The sequence below is a fragment of the Hypanus sabinus genome, chromosome 5, assembly GCF_030144855.1.
Source record: "Hypanus sabinus isolate sHypSab1 chromosome 5, sHypSab1.hap1, whole genome shotgun sequence".
Lineage (NCBI taxonomy): Eukaryota > Metazoa > Chordata > Chondrichthyes > Myliobatiformes > Dasyatidae > Hypanus > Hypanus sabinus.
Genome location: NC_082710.1, coordinates 42,449,719 through 42,472,554, shown reverse-complemented (window position 1 = coordinate 42,472,554; position 22,836 = coordinate 42,449,719). Strand labels below are relative to the sequence as shown.

The following is a 22,836-nucleotide window of genomic DNA, read 5'->3' as shown; positions in this document are numbered from 1 at the left end:
AGAGCGGTACAGCACTAAGAATTCGGCCCATGTTGTGTTGATCTTGATGCCAATTTATACTACATCTCCTGTGTATCATCCATATCCCTCCATTTACTTCATGTGTGTATCTGAAAGCGTCTTAAACTCGACCAAACTGCTTGCTTCTACAATTACCGTGATAACCCATACCTATCACTCTTGGCTTAAAAAAGCTTACCCACCCCGCCTTGAAAACATTTTACCCTGTGAAAAAGATTCTGTCTACGTTATCTATGCCTTTCATAATTTTAATTCTCCTGTCAGGCTTCAATGTCTAGGAAAACGACTCATATTTGCCCCACATATAGTTCATACCCTCAAATCTAGGTCGAATCGCGGTAAATCTCTCAGCGCCGTTTCCAATCTCCACACCCGATCAGAACTGCATACAACACACCTTGTGCGACCATATAGTGTCATATAGCTTCAACAAAACTCTTTTCATTGATAAATTATTTTGAAAGTCTAACTAGGGGAGATTTGCCTTGTTCATTTGCAAAACAAATCTCCAGTGATTATGTGCTGTAAAGCGGTATCCTTAAAACAATGAGCAAACACGAGGAAATCTGCAGATGCTGGAAATTCAAACAACACACAAAATGCTGGTAGAACACAGCAGGCTAGGCAGCATCGATAGGGAGAAGCGCTGTCGACGTTTCGGGCGAGACCCTTCGTCAGGACTAACCGAAAGGAAAGATAGTAAGAGATTTGAAAGTGGGGGTGGGGAGGGGGAAATGCGAAATGATAGTAGACCGGAGGGGGTGGGATGAAGCTAAGAGCTGGAAAGGTGATTGGCGAAAGTGATACAGAGCTGGAGAAGGGAAGGCCTCAGGAGAAAGGGGGGGGGGGAGCACCAGAGGGAGATGGAGAACAGGCAAACAACTAAATATGTCAGGGATGGGGTAAGAAGGGGAGGAGGGGCATTAACTGAAGTTAGAGAAGTCAATGTTCATGCCTTCAGGTTGGAAGCTACCCAGCCGGTATGTAAGGTGTTGTTCCTCAAACCTGAGTTTGGATTAATTTTGACAATAGAGGAGGCCATGGATAGACATATCAGAATGGAAATGGGACGTGAAATTAAAATGTGTGGCCACTGGGAGATCCTGCTTTTCCTGGCGGACCGAGCGTAGGTGTTTCACGAAATTGTCTCCCAGTCTGCGTCGGGTCTCGCCAATATATAAAAGTTCACACCGGGAGCACCGGACGCAGTATACCACACCAGTTGACTCACAGGTGAAGTGTCGCCTCACCTGGAAGGACTGTCTGGGGCCCTGAATGGTGGTGAGGGAGGAAGTGTAAGGGCAGGTGTAGCACTTGTTCCATTTACAAGGATAAATGCCAGGAGGGAGATCGGTGGGAAGGGATGAGGGGAACGAGTGGACAAGGGAGTTGTGTAGGGAGCTATCCCTGCGAAAAGCAGAAGGGGGGGGGAGGGAAAAATGTGCTTGGTAGTGGGATCCCGTTGGCAGTGGCGGAAGTTACAGAGAATTATATATTGGACCTGGAGGCTGGTGGGGTGGTAGGTAAGGACAAGGGGAACCCTATCCCGAGTGGGGTGGTGGGTGGATGGGGTGAGGGCAGATGTGCGGGAAATGGGAGAGATGCGTTTGAGAGCAGTTGATGGTGGACAAAGGGAAGCCCCTTTGCTTAAAAAAGGAAGACATCTCCTTCGTCCTGGAAGGAAAAGCCTCATCCTGAGAGCAGATGCGGTGGAGATGGAGGAATTGTGAGAAGGGGATAGCCTTTTTGCAAGAGACAGGGTGGGAAGAGGAATAGTCCAGGTAGCTGTGAGAGTCTGTAGGTTTATAGTAGATATCAGTAGATAGGCCGTCTCCAGAGATGGAGACAGAAAGATCAAGAAAGGGGAGGGAGGTGTCGGAAATGGACCAGGTAAATTTGAGGGCAGGGTGAAAGTTGGAGGCAAAGTTAATGAAGTCGACGAGCTCAGCACACATGCAACAGGCAGCGCCAATGCAGTCGTCGATGTAGCGAAGGAAAAGAGGGATATGGATACCGGTATAGCCTTGGAACATGGACTGTTCCACAAAGCCAACAAAAAGGCAGGCATAACTGGGACCCAAACGGGTGCCCATGGCTACACCCTTGGTTTGGAGGAAGTGGGAGGAGCCAAAGGAGAAATTATTGAGAGTAAGAACTAATTCCGCTAGACAGAGGAAAGTGGTGGTAGAGGGGATTTGGTTAGGTCTGGAATCCAAAAAAAATCAAAGAGCTTCGAGACCATCTCGGTGGGGGATGGAGGTATATAGGGACTGGACGTCCATGGTGAAAATAAGACAGGGGGCCAGGGAACTTAAAATCATTGAAAAAATTCAAAGCATGAGAAGTGTCACGAACATAGGTGGGAAGAGATTGAACAAGGGGGTGGATAAGACAATGTATCTGTTCAATTACAGGAAGATCAGTAGTACTGTATTTGAATTAACTAGCTGCAGCTTGCCTTTTTTGCAACAAACATCCTTAATTTGAAATAATCTTTTAAAATTTGGAGTCACTGTATCTCATAGCACCAACTTTCCTCACAGGTGCATGTAAAAGACCTCAATGTCACTATGTGAATATGTGCAATCCGAATTGACTTTTGTGAGCTGCTAATAAAATAGATATATATTTGCTAAATTACTAGATTTGTGTCACAGTTCTTGTAAAACAGAAAATACCAAGAGCATTCAGTAGGTCAGCAGCAGTCCTCGGAGAGAGAAACAGTCAAACGTTTCAGATTAATGACTCTTCATCAGAACTGGAAAAGTTCATGAAAACTACCAGGTTTTAAGCTGCAGGTAGAGGGAAAGGTGAAGGGTACATAGGAAATAGTTGTATTAGGGTAGACACTAAATTTGTCTTTAAAATTTTAAAGGAAGGTGAAGGAAGTACAGTAATGATAGGGGACTCTATAAATAGTCAGAGGGTCAGGCAGGCGATTCTGTGGATGAAGGAAAGAAACTCGGATGGTAGTTTGCCTCCCAGGTGCCAGGGTTCAGGATGTTTCTGATCGCGTCCAAGATACCCTGCGGTGGGAGGGAGAACAGCTAGAGGTCGTGGTACAACAACACACACAAAATGCTGGTGGAACACAGCAGGCCAGGCAGCATCTATAGGGAGAAGTGCTGTCGACATTTCAACCCTTCCTGACGAAGTGTCTCGGCCCAAAACGTCGACAGCGCTTCTCCCTATAGGCAAGTTATGGCAGGGTACAGGAACCGTGATGTACAAGGGCTGTAATAAATCTAGTCAAGAAGAATCGAAAAGCTTACAAAAGGTTCAGAAGGCTAGGTAATGTTAGAGATCTATAATATTATAAGGCTACTAGGAAGGAGCTTAAAAAGGAAATTAGGAGAGCCAGAAGGGACCATGAGAAGGCCTTGGCGGACAGAATTAAGGAAAACCCCGAGGCATTCTACAAGGATGTGAAGAGCAAGAGGATAAGATGTGAAAGAATAGGACCTATCAAATGTGACAGTGGGAAAATGTGTATGGAACCGGAGGAAGTTGCAGAGGTACTTAATGAACACTTTACTTCAGTATTCACTATGGAAAAGGATCTTAGTGATTGTAGTGATGACTTGCAGCAGACTGAAAAGCTTGAGCATATAGATATTAAGTAAGAGGATGTGCTGGAGCTTTTGAAAAGCATCAAGTTGGATAAGTCACCCGGACTGGATGAAATGTACCCCAGGCTACTGTGGGAGGCGAGAGAGGAGATTGCTGAGCCTCTGGCGATGATCTTTGCATCATCAATGGGGACGGGAGAGGTTCCCGAGGATTGGAGGGTTGCGGATGTTGTTCCTTTATTCAAGCCCAGGAAATTATAGGCCTGTGGGTCTTACCTCAGTGGTTGGTAAGTTGATGGAGAAGATCCTGAGACACAGGATTTAGGAACATTTGGAGAGGTATAATATGATTAGGAGTAGTCAACATGGCTGTGTAAAGGGCAGGTTGTGCCTTACGAGCCTGATTGAATTTCTTGAGGAAGTGACTAAACACATAGATGAAGGAAGAGCAATAGATATACTGTACAGTATATATGGATTTCAGCAAGGCATTTGATAAGGTACCCCATGCAAGGCTTATTGAGAAAGTAAGGAGGCTTGGCATCTAAGGGGACATTGCTTTGTGGATCCAGAACTGGCTTGCCCACAGAAGTGGCTGTAGACGGGTCATACTCTGCATGGAGTTCAGTCACCAGTGGAGTGCCTCAGAGATCTGTTCTGGGATCCTTACTCTTTGTGATTTTTATAAATGACCTAGATGAGGAAGTGGAAGGATGCGTTAGTAATTTTGCTGATGACACAAAGGTTGGAGGTGTTGTGGATAGTGTGGAGGGCTGTCAGAGGTTACAGCGGGACATTGATAGGATGCAAAACTGGGCTGAGAAGTGGCAGATGGAGTTCAACCCAGTTAAGTGTGAAGTGGTTCATTTTGGTAGGTCAAATATGATGCCACAATATAGTATTAATGGTAAGACTCTTGGCAGTGTGGAGGATCAGAGGGATATTGGGGTCAAATCCATAGGACGCTCAAAGCAGCTGCGCAGGTTGACTCTGTGGTTAAAAAGGTGTATGGTGTATTGGCCTTCATTAATCGTGGAATTGAATTTAGGAGCCGAGAGGTAATGTTGCAGCTATATAGGACCCCGGTCAGATACCACTTGGAGTACTGTGCTCAGTTCTGGTTGCCTCACTACAGGAAGGATGTGGAAGCCACAGAAAGGGTGCAGAGGAGATTTACAAGGATGTTGCCTGGGTTGGGGAGCACGCCGTATGAGAATAGGTTGAGTGAACTCGGCCTTTGCTCCTTGGAGCGAAGGAGGATAAGAGGTGACCTGATAGAGGTGTATAAGATGATGAGAGACATTGATCATGTGGATAGTCAGAGGCTTTTTCCCAGGGCTGAAATGGTTGCCACAAGAGGACACAGGTTTAAGGTGCTAGGGAGTAGGTACAGAGGAAATGCCAGGGATAAGTTCTTTACTCAGAGAGTGGTGAGTGCATGGAATGGGTCTTTTAAGAGGCTTTTAGATAGGTACATGGAGCTTAGTAAAATAGAGGACTATGGGCTGCAAAGTGCCCATATGGGGATTGCCGCAGCACCCTAAGGGTCAAAGGCAGAGAAGATAGAATAGGAGCAGTCTGAGAATTAAAGTGACTGGTAATTAAACTCTGGAAAGGCAACCACTCCTGAGCACCCACAACAGTGGCAACACCTGTCAGTTTACCTCATCCCTTACATTATCCATGCATTCAAACAATCATTCCACGTGCTTTAGCAATTCACTTGCACTTTTTCTAGTTTAATCTATTGCATTCAGTGCTCACAGTCGGTTTCCTCGACTTTGGAGAAACCAAACACAGATTGGTTGACCGCTTTGTAGAGAACTTAAATTCTACCAACAAGGGTGACCGCAGACTTTCAGCTGCCTGGCACTTTAAGTCACCACTTATACTTTTCTTTATTTTATTAGAGTACACTTGCTCTAATGTTGCTCTAGGCACACTGGAGGACAGTGCTTCATTTTCTGTCTGTAATATTGGAACTTGAATTTTATCCCTGTATATTGTAGGGGAAGGGGAATGGCTTTTCAGAGAACGGCAGCAGCAAGGTCATTGGCACAATGGCCCCTCTGAGACTCAGCAGGGAGAAGTGAATTCAGACAGAGTGATAATGATACTTGATAGTTAGAAGCACAGTTAGGAGACAAGAGACACTTCAGTGTGGTGTGTTGCAGGGACAAGAATGTCTCTGGGTGTGTAGAGGACATTCAGAAACTGGACAGTGTGCAGCCAGAGATTGTGGTCCATATGGGTACCAGTGTCATGAGCAGGAAGGAGATAATGCCCTGCAAACTGATTTTAGCATGTTGTGTAGTAAATTATAAAGGATTTCCAGGGTTGTAATCTCACTTGTACTATACAATAGTGAGCAAGAATAAAAATATAGTGTATTTCAATATCTTGAAGGAGCTGATGCAAGATGGAGAGGTTTAGGTACATAGATTATTGGGCAGGTGGGACCTGTACAAGAGGGAGGGGTTGTACCTGAACCAGAGGAAAACAAATATAATTATCGGGAAATTTAGTAGTACAACTCAGGGTTTAAACTAGAGTGACAGGGTGGTAAGGAAAGAGCAGGGGGCAATAGGTGGAGAGGCTGAGGGGAAGATAGCTATTATGAAGATGAAGTTTAAATGTCAGAACCAGGTTAATGAACATGTACATGTGTTTTTATTTTAGTACAAGGAGTATTATGGGTAAGGTAGTTAAATGCAGAACATAGATCAGAGTGTGAAATTCTGATGTTGTAGCCATAACAGAGAATTGGTTATGAGAGCAACAGGACTGGCAGTACATTCGTTTTTCAATGTTTTCAACAAGATGGACAGGAAGGTTAAGGGAATGGAGGAGTTGAATTACTAATCTAGGATAATCTTTCAGTTGCACCCAAAGAGGACATACTGAAGGGTTTATTCACTGAGATAAAGTGGATAGAACTCAAGAATAAGAAAGTGTAATAACTCAGATGGGTTATATAATCAGCCTCCCAGTAATCACTAGGGGTTAGAGAGGCACACACACACATATATAAAAGCATATTGTGGAAAGATGTAAAATCAACATGGTTATTATGGTAGGTGACCAAACTTCCCCAATATTGACTGGAATTACCTTAACAAGAGGCTTAGATAGGCCAGAAGTTTTCACTACATTGAAGAGAGTTTCTTGAAACTGTACATGAGTAGTTCAACTAGAGGAAAGCCTATATTAGAATTTATTTTGAGAAATTAGCCTGGACAGGTGATTGGCCTTTCAGTGGGACATTATTTTAAGAATATTGATCATTACTCCTTAAGTTTTAAAATAGTTATGAATAAGGATAGTGTATTCCTGTTGGCAAAGTACTAAATTGGGAGAGGGCAAATTATGACACTGTTTGACAGCAACTGGAGTCTCCTCTCAGCAGTCTTTGGAGTAAGACGCGTGTTGGTGCTACTCCTTCCTCTTACAACTTACTTTCCACTGCTAGTTTTGTCTAAACTTTGAAGATTTATTACTTTCAGTGAAGGATTTACGATTTAATTACGATGGCTGGAACCCAAACTGGAATCGAATTAAGAGGTGGCAAAATTGTTTCCAAAGATCAACAAACAAAGGAGGCAGAGGAAGTCTCTACTTCAGAAAGAATGTTTTCTTTGATGTAAGGTATTTACAACAAGATTGGAATGGTGGACACTAAGATTGATAAACTGACGAATGCTAATAAAAAGCTTGAAAAAACCATCTCTGCTGTCCAGGAATCTGGAATTTCAATATCAGACACTTAAAAAAGGACACTAATAGAATCGGAAGAGAACGGGAGACAGTGAATCAGGTGATTAAAGAACAAGAATTAAAGGTATCTACAATGGAAAAGAAAATTGTTGATGTTTCTTCGGAATTATTAAGAATTAAGAAAAAAAAATTATCTGGAAAGCAGAAGTTGTAGGATGAATTTACACATACTGGGCTTGTCTGAAAACATGGAAACTGGTGAGCCACTAAAGTTTTTTATGAATATGCTATACTCACTTTTTAGTGAGATACTCGAAGCTCCTCCAATGATAGATTGAGCTCACTGAATCCTCTGCCCGAAGCCTTCGGTGGAGATGAAGCCTCGCCTGGTGATTTTATGTTTGCATTACTTTGTTACTAAAGAAGCAATTCTTAGAGATGCTAAGAAGCAGGGGAAGCTAATTTATAACGGAGTAGAGATTCGTATAGTTAAAGATTTTTCCCCAGAGGTTTATGCAGAAAGAATTAAATATTGGGAAGTGATGGCTGAACTTTATAAGAAGAACTGTCATCCCGCTTTGTGTTATCCAGCTCATTTGAGAATCTCCCTGCCTAACACTCGCCCAAAACGGTTTGACTCCCTAGAAGAGACTTAGAAATTTATGAAGAAGTTTAAGCTTGTCTTGCAAGCAACTTAAACGCTTAATCCTTAGCTGGGAGTTGTTTGTAGCTGGATCGTTGAAAGTTCAATCTACATTTTATGTCTGCCCAGCCATTGTTTTGGCTGTTTTATTTTTTCCTTTAGGATTTGTAAGAGTTTAACACTAGTCATAACATTTTATTTGGTTGAATCTATCTTTTTGGAATATATGATCAATTTTTATTAAATTAATTTAAGATGGCCACTGTTAACTACATTCTAACCTCTATTAGAAATAATAACAAAGTATTTGGAATTTGTTTATTTCTTTATGTATCGGTTGTTGTGTCTTCAGTCAGCAGTGTTAGCCTATAACTTTTTAAAAAGAGTCTGCCTGTTGGAGACAGGGGGTTTAGGGATTTCAGTTTAGCATGCTGTCTGCCTATTGGATGGTTTTTGGGCTTTGGGGGGGAGAGGGGTGGGGCTATTAGTTTAGGCTTTTTCGACTGGGTTTTCCTGTCAATCGAGAGGTTTTCCTGTCAATCATGTTTGTTTTTTTTCTCTCTGATCGAATCCACAATTTGTTCTTCCCTACAGGTTTGGTCTGTGCCGGCGCACTAACTTATTTTATAAAATCTTAAATTAAAGCCTTATTATGGATGTTAATAAAATTAATATAATCTCTTGGAACCTGAATGGCTTGAACCAACCTATTAAGCATAGAAAGATCTTCAAGAAATTAAAAACACTCCAAGCTGACATTATTTTTGTGCAAGAGACCCATATTTGTAGGGAGGATGAAAACCTTTTTTTTAGTTTTGGAGGGACTCTCAGTTTCACTCGTCATCAGTAAATAAAATTACAGGGGTATCCATTTATATTAATGTCAGGAATGGGGGCCGGATGGACCCAAACGCAGGACGCGGACACTGAAGTACTGGGGGAGGACAGGATGGGGATGCCATGGCATTAAAGGGTTAATGCAGGCGGGGCTGGATCCAAGAGTTCAGACGAGGCAGGCAGGCAGGAGGATCCCAGAGTTCAGGGCAGGCAGGCAGATCCCACAGTTCGGGGCAGGCAGGCAGATTCCTCATGGTGGGCCGCAGGGACCCTGGGCAGGGCCGCCTCCCAGGCAGGAAACACAGAGGCCTGGGCCAGTCGCGGACACCTGGGCAGGTGCAGGGCACAACCCTTAGGGAGCAATAGGTGGAAGGGGCAGAACCCCCGCCAGGCAGCGGCAGTCCGGCCGGATCCGCCCAATGGAAGCAATGGGTGGGGGGGGCAGAACCCTTGCCGGGCAACGGCAGTCCAGCCGGACCCACCCGACGGAGGCAATGGGTAGGAAGGGGCAGAACCCCCACTGGGCAGCGGCAGTCCGGCCGGACCCACCTGACAGAGGCAACGAGTAGGAAGGGGCAGAACTACAGTGATCCAACGGGTACATTGGTAAAGGCAACCAAAAGCGCGGGCAAGCCAAATAAGACAGAACAGCGGGACCAGCGCACCCGAGAGCAGCAGGAAAAGCATGATGAACCAGGTAAAACAGGTACAGAGCCGGTTGCAGAACAATCAAAGGGCAGGATATGGAGTAGGATTCGGAGCAAATGAACCAGGTATAGAGCAGGTTAAACTGGCTTCGGAGCAGACAGGATACAGAACAAAACGACCACACGCCCGGTCTCTGTCCCACGGCCCCTTATAAACACCTGCAGCCGAATTGGCTACAGGTGTGCCTCCTTGATCCAGGATGATCTTAACAGGCTCAAAGGGGCCGGGAGGGACAGCTGCAAGACCCGGAGTCCGGAATACTCGGACCGGATCGAGACCCGGAACGCGGATTCCGGACCGGACCGGACCCTGACAATTAATTTTAAAATCCCCTTTGTACATTTTAATACTGTCACTGATTCAATTGGAAGATACTTAATTGTTACTGGTTTGTTATGTGGTCAAAAGGTGGCTTTGGTGTGTGTGTATGCACCTAATGTAGATAGCTCTGAATTTTTTAAGAGGTTATTCTTTGCATTGCCAAACTTAAATGAATATAAGTTGATCATGGGTGGTGACTTTAACTGTTGTCTCAATCCTTTGATTGATAGGTCATCAACCAATCCGTGGCTTCTGAATAAGGCTGCCAACCGTATTCTTTTTTACTAGAATACGGTTTGGTCGATATTTGGATATTTCTCCATCCTAAAGATAAGGATTTTTCTTTTTTTCCACATGTACATCATAAATATTCAAGAATTGATTTTTTTGTTGGATACGCGATTGATGGCTTTTGTTGCTGACTGTGCGTATGACGCTATTGTGTTGTCGGATTATGCGCCCACAAAACTAATACTGAAATTCCCTGATAATATACGGAATGCATCTCAGTGGAGATTTAGTGCTACACTGCTGCATGATTCAGCATTTGTAAGTTTTATTACAGAGCAAATTTCTCAATTTTTTTGTGTTAAATACAACTGAGGGTATGTCAAATTTGTTTATTTGGGATGCGATGAAATCTTTTCTTAGGGGACAGATAATCTCATATTCAGTAGCTTTAAGAAGGAAAACTAAAGCGGAGCTTTTAATGATTACTAACAGAATTAAAGAAATAGATAAAGTTTATTCAGTAACACCTAGAAGATCTATATAAGGAAAGGGTGGAACTTCAAACACAGCATGATCTGCTTTTGACTTTTCTCATTGAGCAGCAACTTTTGACATCTGGAAGTCAATTTTAAATACATGGGAATAAGTCAGGTAAATTGTTGGCCAGTCAACTTAAAGCAACTATGGCTAGAAGGCAGATTTTGAAAGTACAAAGAACTGATAGAACTGAAATGTCAAATTGTCAGGAAATTAATAAGCTATTTTTGGATTTTTACTCTAAGCTTTATAAATCTGATTTTCCAGACAGCACTACTTTTCTGAATAGATTCTTGCAAGGATTGAATATACCCAAAATTTCTATTCAAGATATGAATACATTAGATGCACCTATTAAACGAGAAGAAATAGCAAGGGCTATATCCTCTTTTCAATCAGGTATAGCTCTGGAACCGAATGGATTTACAGTAGAATTTTTTAAGACATTTACTGAAATACTTACAGCTCATTTATGCCAAATTTTCACCGATTCTATATCCTCTGGGACCCTCCCAAAAACTTTCTATGAGTCATCAATTTCATTAATTCCCAAAAAAGAAAAAGATTTAGCTGAATGTGCCTCTTACAGACCAATTTCCTTATTAAATATGGATTCTAAAATTCTTTCTAAGATTTTGGTTAACAGGCTTGAGAAAATTTTACCTAAGGTTATTTCTAAGGATCAAACTGGATTTATTGAGAATAGATATTCATATTTTAATATTCTGTGATTATTTAACATTATTCATTCCTCACCATCTAAAGAATCTGAATGTGATGTTTCCCTTGATTCAGAGAAAGCCTTTGATAGGATAGAATGGTCTTATTTATTTGAGGTTTTAGAAAGATTTAATTTCCTGGATTAAGCTGATCTACCAAGCTCCTATGGTGGCAGTTATAACTAACAATCAAAAATCTCCTTATTTTAGGCTATACAGAGGTACCCGGCAGGGTTGTCCTCTTAGTCCACTGTTATTCAACCTGGCTTTAGAACCTCTTGCTATTGCTCTTTGAGACTCCAACAATGTTCAAGGTATTAAGAGAGAAGATAAAATGCATAAGGTTTTGTAGTATGCAGGTGACTTGTTAGTTTATATTTCAGATCCTAAGAAATCTATTTCTCCTACGTTATCTATACTTTCTAAATTTAGTATTTTTTCTGGATATAAATTAAATTTGCATAAAAGTGAAAGTTATTTCCTATTAATAACTACTTGAATCAATATGATCAAATTCCTTTTAGCATTGCTAAATATAACTTTACTTATCTTGGTATTAAAATTACCAAAAATTTTAAGGACCTGTATAAATATAACATTCTTCCATTAATTGAATACACACAACAAATACTTTCTAAATGGTCTCCTATGATGTTATCACTAATTGGTCAAATTAATGCTATTAAAATGATAGTGTTACCGAAGTTCTTATATGTATTCCAAGCAATCCCTTACTTTGTTCCTAAACTGCCTTTTGATAGAATAGACGCTAAAATTTTATCTTATATTTGGAATAATAACAATCCTAGATTGAGTAAACCTCTATTGCAGAAATTAAAAAAGCATGGTGGTATAGCTTTGCCAAATTTTAGAATGTATTACTGGGCAATTAATATTCAATATATATTTCGTTTTGGATTTATTATTCAGACATACATGACTGTCCTTTATGGATGGACCTGGACAAAAACTTGGTGAAGGAGTATTCTTTGACCTCTTTACTAGGAGCTTCTCTTCCTTTTTTGCTTTCTAAGATTGGTAGTTGAGACCTCAATCCCATTATTAAACATACATTAAGAATTTGGTTTCAGTTTCGTAGATTTTTTGAGTTTAATAACTTTGTTCTTTCTAGTAAAATCCATCTTAATTATTTTTAAACCATCAATTTCCAATCAGACCTTTTTAATTTGGAAAACCAAAGGAATAATAACTTTTTTAGACTTGTTTATGGGGGATTGTCTTTCACTTAGTTAGTGGACAAATATGACTTATCTAATGCACACTTGTTTAGATACTTACAAATTAGGAATTTTTTACGTAGTTTACTTCCAAATTTTCCCTCTGCTTATTCACCCAATATTTCAGATACTCTTTTTCGGGTTAAACCATTTCAAAAAGAACTGATAGCTATATCAGTTAGTAATTTATAAATAAGTAATTTATAAATGGTTATTGAATTTGCGAAAGGTATCTAATGATAAAATAAAAAATGCGTGGGAATTGGAATTTTGGGAGTCACTTTCAGATAATCAACGGGATAAAATTTTTCATTTGGTAAATACTTCACCTATTTGTGCCCGTCGTTCCTTGATACAGTTCAAGGTAGTACATCAGGCACGTATATCAAAGGATAAATTAGCCCGTATCTTTCCCAATATTAATCCTATTTCCAACAGATGTAATATTGAGGTGGCTACTTTAACTCATATGTTTTGGTCTTGTATCAAAATAGATAATTTTTAGAAAGAAGTCTTTAAAACTTTATGAAAAGTCTGGAATTTGGACCTACAGTTGAATTTATTTACAGCAATTTTTGGGACCACTCCACCGGAAGCAGGATATATTTCTGTTTCTGCTCAATGGATGATAGCTTTTACAACTTTATTGGCTAGGAGGGCCATTTTGCTTAAATGGAAGGATTCTAATTCACCTACTGTCTTTTATTGGCTTACCTCCATTATGTCCTGTCTAAGTTTAGAGAAAATAAGAATTCGGACATTTGATACATCCTTTAAATTTGAAGAAACCTGACAACTTTTTATTCAATATTTTCATATGGTTTGAATTATTGTTCTTCCAGTTAATTTCTCGAAATTTTGGATTTGATCAGAAAGTTTCTCTTTTTTCTTGCTTTTACTCTCAATATGGGCTGCCCAGTCCCCTTTTTTTCTCCTTTTTTTTGTTTAGTGGGGGTTTTTATGTATATAAAAATTATAAAAGTTTCTTTATCTTTTTTCTTCTTTTCATGGAATGATAAGAGGAGAATTGATTATCTTATTTTTTACTATATACTATTAGATTAATACTATGTATGATCTTGATAATGTTTATTTTACCTTTTACATGAATTGTTATCGATAAAGATATTTGAGATAATTCTCCTCTTGCTTATATATACATACTGTGTTGCCTTTATGGCAGTTATTTAGTTTATAATATTTTCACTTTAGTAATTCGTTTGTTAGCATTCTAGTTAAAGTTAGGATTGTTTAAAGTAAATTCGTTGTCCGTGATATATCGCGGCATGTGATGACGTCACATCCGGTTTCGCCACATCTTGCGGGAAAATACCGGTTTGGAGAAACGGGAAGGTGGGGGCCAGATGTGCGAGTCCAGCGCAAGAAAAGTGTCTCTCTACGCACTAGGAACATAGTGAAAACAACGCTGTAAGTCATGAGATAATCGATATGTTGAATGAAAATGTTAACGCCGATCCTGTTAAAAGTAATGACGGTTGATAAGGTTTATGTTTTCGTTAGTTAAAGAGTTGCAGATAGTTTGTGTTGAAGTGTATTCAAAGCAGTCAATGGCGTAGGTAGATTCTGACTGTATGCTGCACTTTAACGTAATGTAGTTGTTGTAGTTTTACTCTTGCAAATATTTATGATTTAAATGTAATATCAAGAAGGAAACAAATGCTGTACAAATCTTGTATTGTTTTATCAACAGTTTTCACCATACGTTAATGTGGAAGAGTGAACAGTAAATGGTTAATCTTACTGCGACCTTGTTTTCATTGACAACGGTTTATCTTGGTGTTTAGTTCGGTGTTCCGTTACACCCGTAGTGAAAAAGCGGCATTATCAGGTGTTTCAAGTGCTGCAATGACAACTCAATCCAGCATCAAGTCGTTGCCACCCAGCGACAGGGACAGTAGGGCATCATCAAGTAAGGCCGCCCACGCAAGAGCTAAAGCAGAATCTGCCAAGGTGCGAGTGCGCTACGCCAAACGAGAAGCAAAATTGAAAATGGAAGCGGCTGCCAGAGAAGCCGAAAACCAGAAGGAAGCGGCTGCCAGAGAAATGGAAAAGGCTGCCAGAAAAACCAAAAACCAGTTGGAAAGGGCAAGGATGGTGGCAGAGTTAGAAGTGCTGACACTGGAACGAGAAGAAGAAGCTGCCAGGGTGGAAGCAGAGTTAATAGAAGATGCTGAAGAAATGCACGATCTGTTTGAAGTAAAATCTACTTCAGAAAAGACCAAATTGGAACGCACAAGCAACTATGTCCAATCTCAAATAGACTGGGAGATTCGTTCTTCCTCTCCATACTTATACGATAACGCCCCACGTCATGAGGAGCTTCAGACAGGCCCAATTGCATCATATCCATCCAAGTAAGACAATATACCCTTGCAATTCCGCGATGAAGTCAAGAATGAAAGGGCTCATGACAAGTACTTCTTGACACCAAACTTACCAGATTTGGGGAGAAGAGAGGCAAAGACCAAATTCAGAACAGCAAATTCCATAACAGATGTATGCCCTCGGTCATATACCCGCCGACATACTTCCCCAGGCCGCATGCCACTTGCAATTGAACCCCTGGCACAGTATTTAGCACGACGAGATCTTGAAACTTCAGAACTATACCAGTTCAACGACAAACCTGAAAATTACTGTGCATGGTACTCCACATTCACCAACGCTATAGACGGAATCCAGCTCAGAGCAACCCAAGAGTTGGATCTTATGGCGAAATGGCTGGGGAAAGAATCATGCGAACAAGTGAGACGCATACGTTCCGTGTACATCAACAACCCCGAGCTAGCCTTAAGCAAAGCATGGGAGAGACTTCGGGAGAGCTATGCGGCCCCCGAAATTATTGAAGCGGCACTATACCGACGTCTGGAAAATTTTCCTAACGTGTCAGCCAAGGACCACATTAAGTTAAGGGAGCTCGGAGATTTACTCATGGATTTTCAAGGCGCCAAAGAAGGTGGCTACTCAACTGGTCTAGTATATCTAGATACTCCATCCGGGATTAGACAAATCGTGGACAAACTTCCATTTGGGCTGCAGGACAGGTGGGTGTCTGTTGCCTCAGAGTACAAAGAAGACCACAATGGTCGATTTCCTCCCTTTGAGTATTTCACTAGGTTTGTGTGCAAGAAGCGAAGAAGAAGCGAAACGACCCTAGCATCATGGGTCAAGGAAGCAGTACAATTTACACCAAGCCAGATAAATCCTCTTTGAATAATTTCAACATTAATAAACCCGTCTCAGTGCTTAAGACTGAAGCCTTTACAACCAACCACGACCCTAGCAAGAATTGTCTATTGCATAACAAACCCCACCCCCTCAGAAAATGCAGAACGTTTAGGGAAAAACCCCTTGAAGAGAGGATGGCCCTTCTCAAGGAGAAAATAATATGTTTTAAATGCTGTTCCTCTACCTCTCACCTTGCTAGAGAGTGTACGATCGTCGTGAAGTGCCAGGAATGTAATAGCACTAATCACGATGGGGCCATACATCCCGGCCTGTTACTGCAAACCGACAACGCTCCTTCACCCCCACAACAGGACGGCGGGGAGGGAAAGGCTTACTCCAGGACAACTGTTGTCAGCTCGAGCTGTACAGAAGTTTGCGGTCAAGCTCAGTCAAGCCGTTCTTGTTCAAAGATCTGCCTCACTAAGGTGTACCCTAAAGGAGCCAAAGTCAAGGCCATCAAAGCCTATGTCATATATGTCAAACTCAAGGCCTGCGGGCCAAATCCGGCCCGCGGTGGAATTATCTTTGGCCCGCGAGATAATATCTAATTACTATTAAAGCTGGCCCCAGTAATCGAAGCGCCTATGGCGTATGATATGGCTAATGCTGAGTTTATTCAGGTACCAGGTTTTCAGGGTTTTTAGTGTTTATTCGGTTTCCCTGGTTTATTTCCTGAATATCATTAATGAATAAATTTTTTTTTCTATTAGAGCTGGCCGGCCGGTATATTGCATGCACCACTAATACTACAAATCCCACAATGCACTGCCAGTGCATTGCTCGCACTTGCCTTACTCTCTCATCAGTGGTCAACTTTCAGCTATCCCTCACCCCAAAAATGGCTGATCGAAAGGTGGACTTTGAAAACGGGTTTTCAAGGCAGGTGGGAGGCAGAGTATATGTTCGCAGATATAAAGGGCAAACCTGTTTGTCTTGTGTGTGGAGACGGTGTGGCTGTAATTAAAGAATATAATGTAAGACGACACTATGAAACGAAACACCATGACAAATACAAGCATCTGGACAAGAAACAGAAGCCCGCGATGTGCGGTCAAAAGAGTGGATTGGTGGGCAGGATCCGGGAGAAGATGCGGGAGGAAAACGGCGCAGGTGAGCTGATAGCTTATCACTGCATCATACACCAGGAATCGTTGTGTGGCAAAGCCTTGAAAATGGAACATATAATGAGCACCATAACATGAGCAATTAACTTCATAAGAGCCAAAGGTTTAAATCACCGCGAGTTCAAGTTGTTTCTGGAGGAGTTGGGTTCAGAATATAATGATTTGCCCTATCACACAGAGGTGCGATGGTTAAGCCAAGGAAAAGTGCTGAAAAGATGTTTCGAGTTGCGTGAGGAGATCTGTCAGTTCATGGAAAGCAAAGGGAAAAACACAACAGAGTTCCGGGATAAAAAGTTGCTTTGTGAAATGGCGTTTCTGTGTGACATCATGAGCCATCTCAATGCGCTCAACCTGCAGCTTCAGGGGTGGGGTCATGTGATCACAGACATGTATGCTGTAGTGAGGGCTTTTAAAACCAAGCTGCGCCTGTGGGAGACGCAGATGCAGCAAGAAAACTTGAGCCATTTTCCGTGTTGCCAAACTATGAAAGAGCAGGTTTCTACCGCAGTGTTCCTATGTGCAAAGTTTGCTGAAAAACTTAGCATACTTGGTGCCGACTTCACATGGCGATTTGCCATCTTTGAAGCCCAAAAAACCAGGTTTGAACTGCTCAGTAATCCATTTGCAGCTGACGTGGAAAGCGCACCAACCAACATACAAATGGAGCTGATTGAACTCCAATGTAGTGACACACTCAAGGCAAAGTATGACTCGGTGGGCGCTGCACAGTTTCTACGTTTCATTCCTGACACAATGCCCCAGCTGCGTACCCAAGCTGCTCAAATGCTCTCTATGTTTGGCAGCACATATCTGTGTGAACAACTGTTCTCTTTGATGAAGATAAACAAAACATCACACAGGAGTTGTCTTTCTGATGAACACCTTCACTCAATTCTGAGGATTTTCTCAGCTCAGAGCCTGACTCCAAACATTGATGAACTTGCATCCAAGATGAGATGCCAAGTATCTGGCTTAAACTAGTGAGAATCACAGAGTGCTGGCCTGTGGAAAAATGTTTTCATTAGAAATTACTCCGGAAAAGCTGCAGATAAAGGCATAAGAAATAAATGCAACTGATTTTTATTTATTTAATGTTCAATGTTGTTTTTTTAGGCAATAACCTAAGCTTTGTTAGTTCCAGGTTAATATGTGTAATAAATTCATTTCAATAAGTTTTGCAATAAACGCTGAACCAGTCCGGCCCTCGACTTGTACCGATTTTTTAATTTTGGCGCACTGTGTATTTGAGTTTGACACCCCTGGCCTATGTATTCTGGACGATCAGAGCAATCGCTCACTAGTCAGTCCAGAATTACAGAAGTCCAGAACTCACTAGTCTTTAAATTGTTCAACATTGAAAGTGAGCAGTTCCCATACTACCTTAGAACTTGCTCAGGCAATGTGGAAACTCATGAAAGGAAGGCAGAAGGCTTCCAGCTCAAGTCCCTGGATGGTAAAGTCGTCATCTGTCTCCCTCCACTCTTAGAGTGCAATGAAATTTTGAATAACCGCACTGAGATCCCGACGCCAAGTGCAGTGCTACTCCAGCCACATCTCTGCCACATCGCCAAACACATCCCAGAACTGGATCCAAAAGCAGAAATACTCCTGCTATTAGGAAGAGAAGTTATCCGGGTGCACAAGGTTAGGCAGCAGGTCAATGGACCACATGACGTCCCCTTTGCGCAACGCCTGGATCTAGGCTGGGTGGTGATAGGAGAGGTGTGCCCTGGCAATGTACACAAACCGACGGTTAGCACACTCAAGGCCAATGTGCTAGAGAGTGGCCGCCATTCAATTTTTCAACCCTGCACAAGTGTCACGTGTATTAAGGAAGCACGACAAGGCTTTAACAAACGTAAAGTAACTGACGAGATGCTGGGTCAGTCAGTCTTCACTCAAACTGAGCATGATAATAAACTTGCTCAATCAGCTCAATATGCCATTTTTTTAAAAACAAAGGACACCAGGGTCTTCAGAGATGAAGCAAATAATGGGGTTGCCCCACTGCTTTCAGAGAACCACGCCAGTGCTTGCCAAACAACAAAGAGCAGGCAGTCAAATGGTTCACACCCTTGCAAAAAACCCTGAAAAGGAAACCTAAGATGCAGCAAAGCACCTGATTGACCCACGAGGTACTGTGCACGCTAATGGCAGAGGTCACAGCCATTATAAATGAACGACCACTTCTACCCGTGTCTTCCGACCCGGAAAACCCCTTCATACTCTTGCTATCAATGCTCCTTATGCAGAAGGCAGGAGCTCCCCCTCCACCAGGGGACTTCTCTGATAAGGATTTGTACTTAAAGCAGTGGAGACAGGTCCAGGCTCTGGCAAATCGGTTCTGGTCTCGTTGGAGACAGGAATATCTACCTTTGTTGCAACACAGACAAAAGTGGACAGAACCCTGCAGGAATCTTCAAGTTGGAGATTTAGTCCTGCATAGGGACAAGCAAATCACCCGCAACTGCTGGCCAATGGCCAGAATCTCTGCTACATTCCCTAGTAGGGATGAACATGTCTGGAAGGTTGAGTTGAAAACTACCAACCAAGGTGATGTAAAAATTTACCAAAGGCCTGTTACAGAAGTCATTCTACTTCTACCTAAGGACTGATTAGAGACTAAAGTTTTGTATTATGTTCATTGTGATCTTACGAATGTCAAGCGGGGAGTGTGTTGCCTTTATGGCAGTTATTTATTTTATAATATTTTCGCTTTAGTAATTCGTTTGTTAGCATTCTAGTTAAAGTTAGGATTGTTTAAAGTAAATTCGTTGGTCCGTGATATATCGTGGCATGCTATGATGTCACATCCGGTTTCGCCGCGTCTTGCGGGAAAATACCGGTTTGGAGAAACAGGAAGGTGGGGGCCAGATGTGCGAGTCCAGCGCAAGAAAAGTGTCTCTCTATGCACTAGGAACATAGTGAAAACAACGCTGTAAGTCATGAGGTAATCGATATGTTGAATGAAAATGTTAACGCTGATCCTGTTAAAAGTAATGACGGTTGATAAGGTTTATGTTTTCGTTAGTTAAAGAGTTGCGGATAGTTTGTGTTGAAGTGTATTCAAAGCAGTCAATGGCGTAGGTAGATTCTGACTGTATGCTGCACTTTAACGTAATGTAGTTGTTGTAGTTTTACTCTTGCAAGTATTTACGATGTAAATGTAATATCAAGAAGGAAACAAATGCTGTACAAATCTTGTATTGTTTTATCAACAGTTTTCACCATACCTTAATGTGGAAGAGTGAACAGTAAATGGTTAATCTTACTGCGACCTTGTTTTCATTGACAACAGTTTATCTCGGTGTTTAGTTTGGCGTTCCGTTACACCTGAGCGAGAACACTACATGTACTTTTTTAATTAATAAAAAGATTGATAAAGGAAGAAAGAAGACAGCAACTGGGAGAGTTGATTGGGAGCTGCCATTATCAAGCAAGTCCATGTATGACATGTGGGAGTTAATTAAAGACTAGATAATCAAAGTTTAAAACTGGCATGTTCCAGTAAGCAGGAAGGACAATGAAAGTAGCCAGGTAGGGGTATCTTGGCTGATGAGAGAAGTTATGAACCTACTTAAAAAGGAAATGTATGTAAGGCTTATGATGCAAAAAGAAGACCGGGTCCTAGAGCAATATAGAGTTTGCAGGAAAGAGCTCAAGCATATTATTAGGATGCCCAAATGGGACCATAACACGTCCTTGGCAAGCAGCATTAAAGAAAATACCATGGTATTTTAAACTTACATTAAAATCAAGAGGATAACTAGGTAAGAAGACTCAAGCTTTATATTTTATTGTTTAGAGAGACGGCACAGTAACAGGGCCTTTGGGCTCAGTGAGTCCGCACTGCCCAATTGCACCCACGTGACCAATTAACCTTCTAACTTGTACATCTTTGGAACGTGGGGGGAAACTGGATCACCCAGAAAATGCACAAATTCCTTACAGACAGCAGCAGAATTGAAACTGGTCACTGGCGCTTAATAATGTTGTGCTAACTACTATACTGAAGTGCTGCCTCTTTATCTGCAGAGAAAGGAGGGAATTCATGCATGGAGTCAGAATATGGGTGAAGTACTAAATGATCAGTATTGCATCAGTATTCACTAAGGAGAAGAATATGAAGGTTAGTGAGGGAAGTATGGAGCATGCTAATATGCTAGGGCATTTTGAGATCAGGAAGGAAGTATCATTTGGTATTTTGAAGAGCATCAGGATTTATGTCCCAAGGCCTGATGGGACATATCCCATGTTAATGAAAGAAACAAAAGAAGAAATTATTGGTAGTGTGATTACAATTTTTGAATCCTCACTTGAAAATGGAAAATAGCCAATGCTGTTCAAGCAGGGAAATGGGAATGATAATAGAAAATGATAGACCAGTGAGCCTCACATCAGCGTCAGAAAAACTGGGGAGGATTCACAGGATTAAGATTTACAAACTTTTGAATTGCTTTGTGCAAGGCAGGTCATGTCCTAGAAACTTGATTGTTTTGAGGAGGTGATGGAAATGATTGATGAGGCTAGCACAATGGGTGCTGTCTACATGGATTTCAGTAAGGCACTTGTCAAGTCCTTCATGGTAGGTTCCAAAAAAATTATGATGCAAGGGATCAACTGTGACTTGGTAGTTTGGATTCAGAATTAGCTTGCCCATAGAAAACAGTGGGTAATAGTGGAACTGTATTATTCTGTTTAGAGGTCAGTGACCAGTGGTGTTCTGCAACAATCAGTGCTGGCTTGATATCTTATTAATGGCAAGGTACACAGGATCCAGTTATGGTAAAGACCTTGAACATTGAACTTGAAAGACTATCGAACACAAAACACAATACACACTGCATTGGTTCAAACTGTTTCCAAAGTTATCTTTTTCCCTCATTGCTACTGACCACATTGAAAAGGGAGAATTCCAGAATGAAAAGCACAGTTTTCTGTAAAAACAGGCTTACAAAGATTATGTTAATAGTGTCAGAGTTGTTTGGTTTGAGCTGTTTCATCACAGCAGGGGGTATTGAAAGAATAGGAGTTTACTGGAGTATGAAAGATGATACTGTATATCAAAGGTTGTTCACAACAAAGCTGTAGCTCAGGAATGTAATGATAGGAAGTAGTAACTATAATATATAAAGTCACAGGACTATGTAGCCTCTGGAATGCGCTCTCCTAACCGGGTAGGCATGCAGTAAGAAGTAGACCAGCAAGCATTTGTTATAAAGGATGTAATGAGTTTATTTAACAAAGCCTATCCTGTTACATGTAGGACCTAGAGGCTTGAAAAGCTTGGATAACCTACTCATACATTTCCTCGTACTGTGCTAGGTAAGTGTGTGTTAGATATAAGGCTGAAGTTGTTTCACAGATGAGATGTGTATATCAAGAGACATGTTATGATCACTTATCTGGCAGAGTAGTGGTGTAGATAGCAGAATCTTGACCTCATGTGTGGTGTTGTATGTTCTCCTCGTTACTGAATAGATTTCCACCCACATCCCAAAAATCTGTGGGTTGGCACTGTAAATTGCTCTTAGTGTGTAGGTGAGTGCTAGAATCTGGGGGAAGTTGATAGGAAGGTGGGAAGAATAAAATGTGTATGGGTAGAATTAATGTAAAAGTGGGTGATTACAGGCTATTACAACTGAAATTTATAGCTTACAACCAGTTATTAATGTTCCATGTTTCTGGGTGATTTCATATCATTTCATCATGATTGATCCATTTCCCTCTCAGCTCCAATCTCCTGCCTTCTCTCCAAAATCGTTCACACCCTGACTAATCAAGAACCTATTAACCTCTGCCTTAAATATACCCAATGACTTGGTCCTCACAGCTGCCTGTGGCAATGAATTCCACAGATTTACCACACACTGGCTAAAGAAATTCCTCCTCTGTTCTAAATGGACATCCCTTATTCTGAGGCTG

At 41.5% G+C, this 22,836-nt stretch overlaps 1 protein-coding gene and 1 long non-coding RNA gene across 4 annotated transcripts in view; one reads left to right on the top strand and one right to left on the bottom strand.

Annotated features, from left to right (window-relative positions):
• Positions 1-22,836, bottom strand: part of LOC132394099 (uncharacterized) — a 60,791-nt gene that overhangs the window by 18,097 nt on the left and 19,858 nt on the right. The gene's annotated exons all lie outside the window — the stretch shown is intronic.
• LOC132394098 (uncharacterized) overlaps positions 1-22,836 on the top strand; it is a 32,117-nt gene that overhangs the window by 264 nt on the left and 9,017 nt on the right. For 2 of the 3 annotated variants that reach the window (XR_009512172.1, XM_059969842.1), the window contains exon 1: positions 22,072-22,236. The gene's annotated coding sequence lies outside the window, so the exon portion shown is untranslated. Of the gene's footprint in view, positions 1-22,071; positions 22,237-22,836 lie in introns of those variants that run through there. The other variant, XM_059969843.1, reaches the window with a different exon arrangement.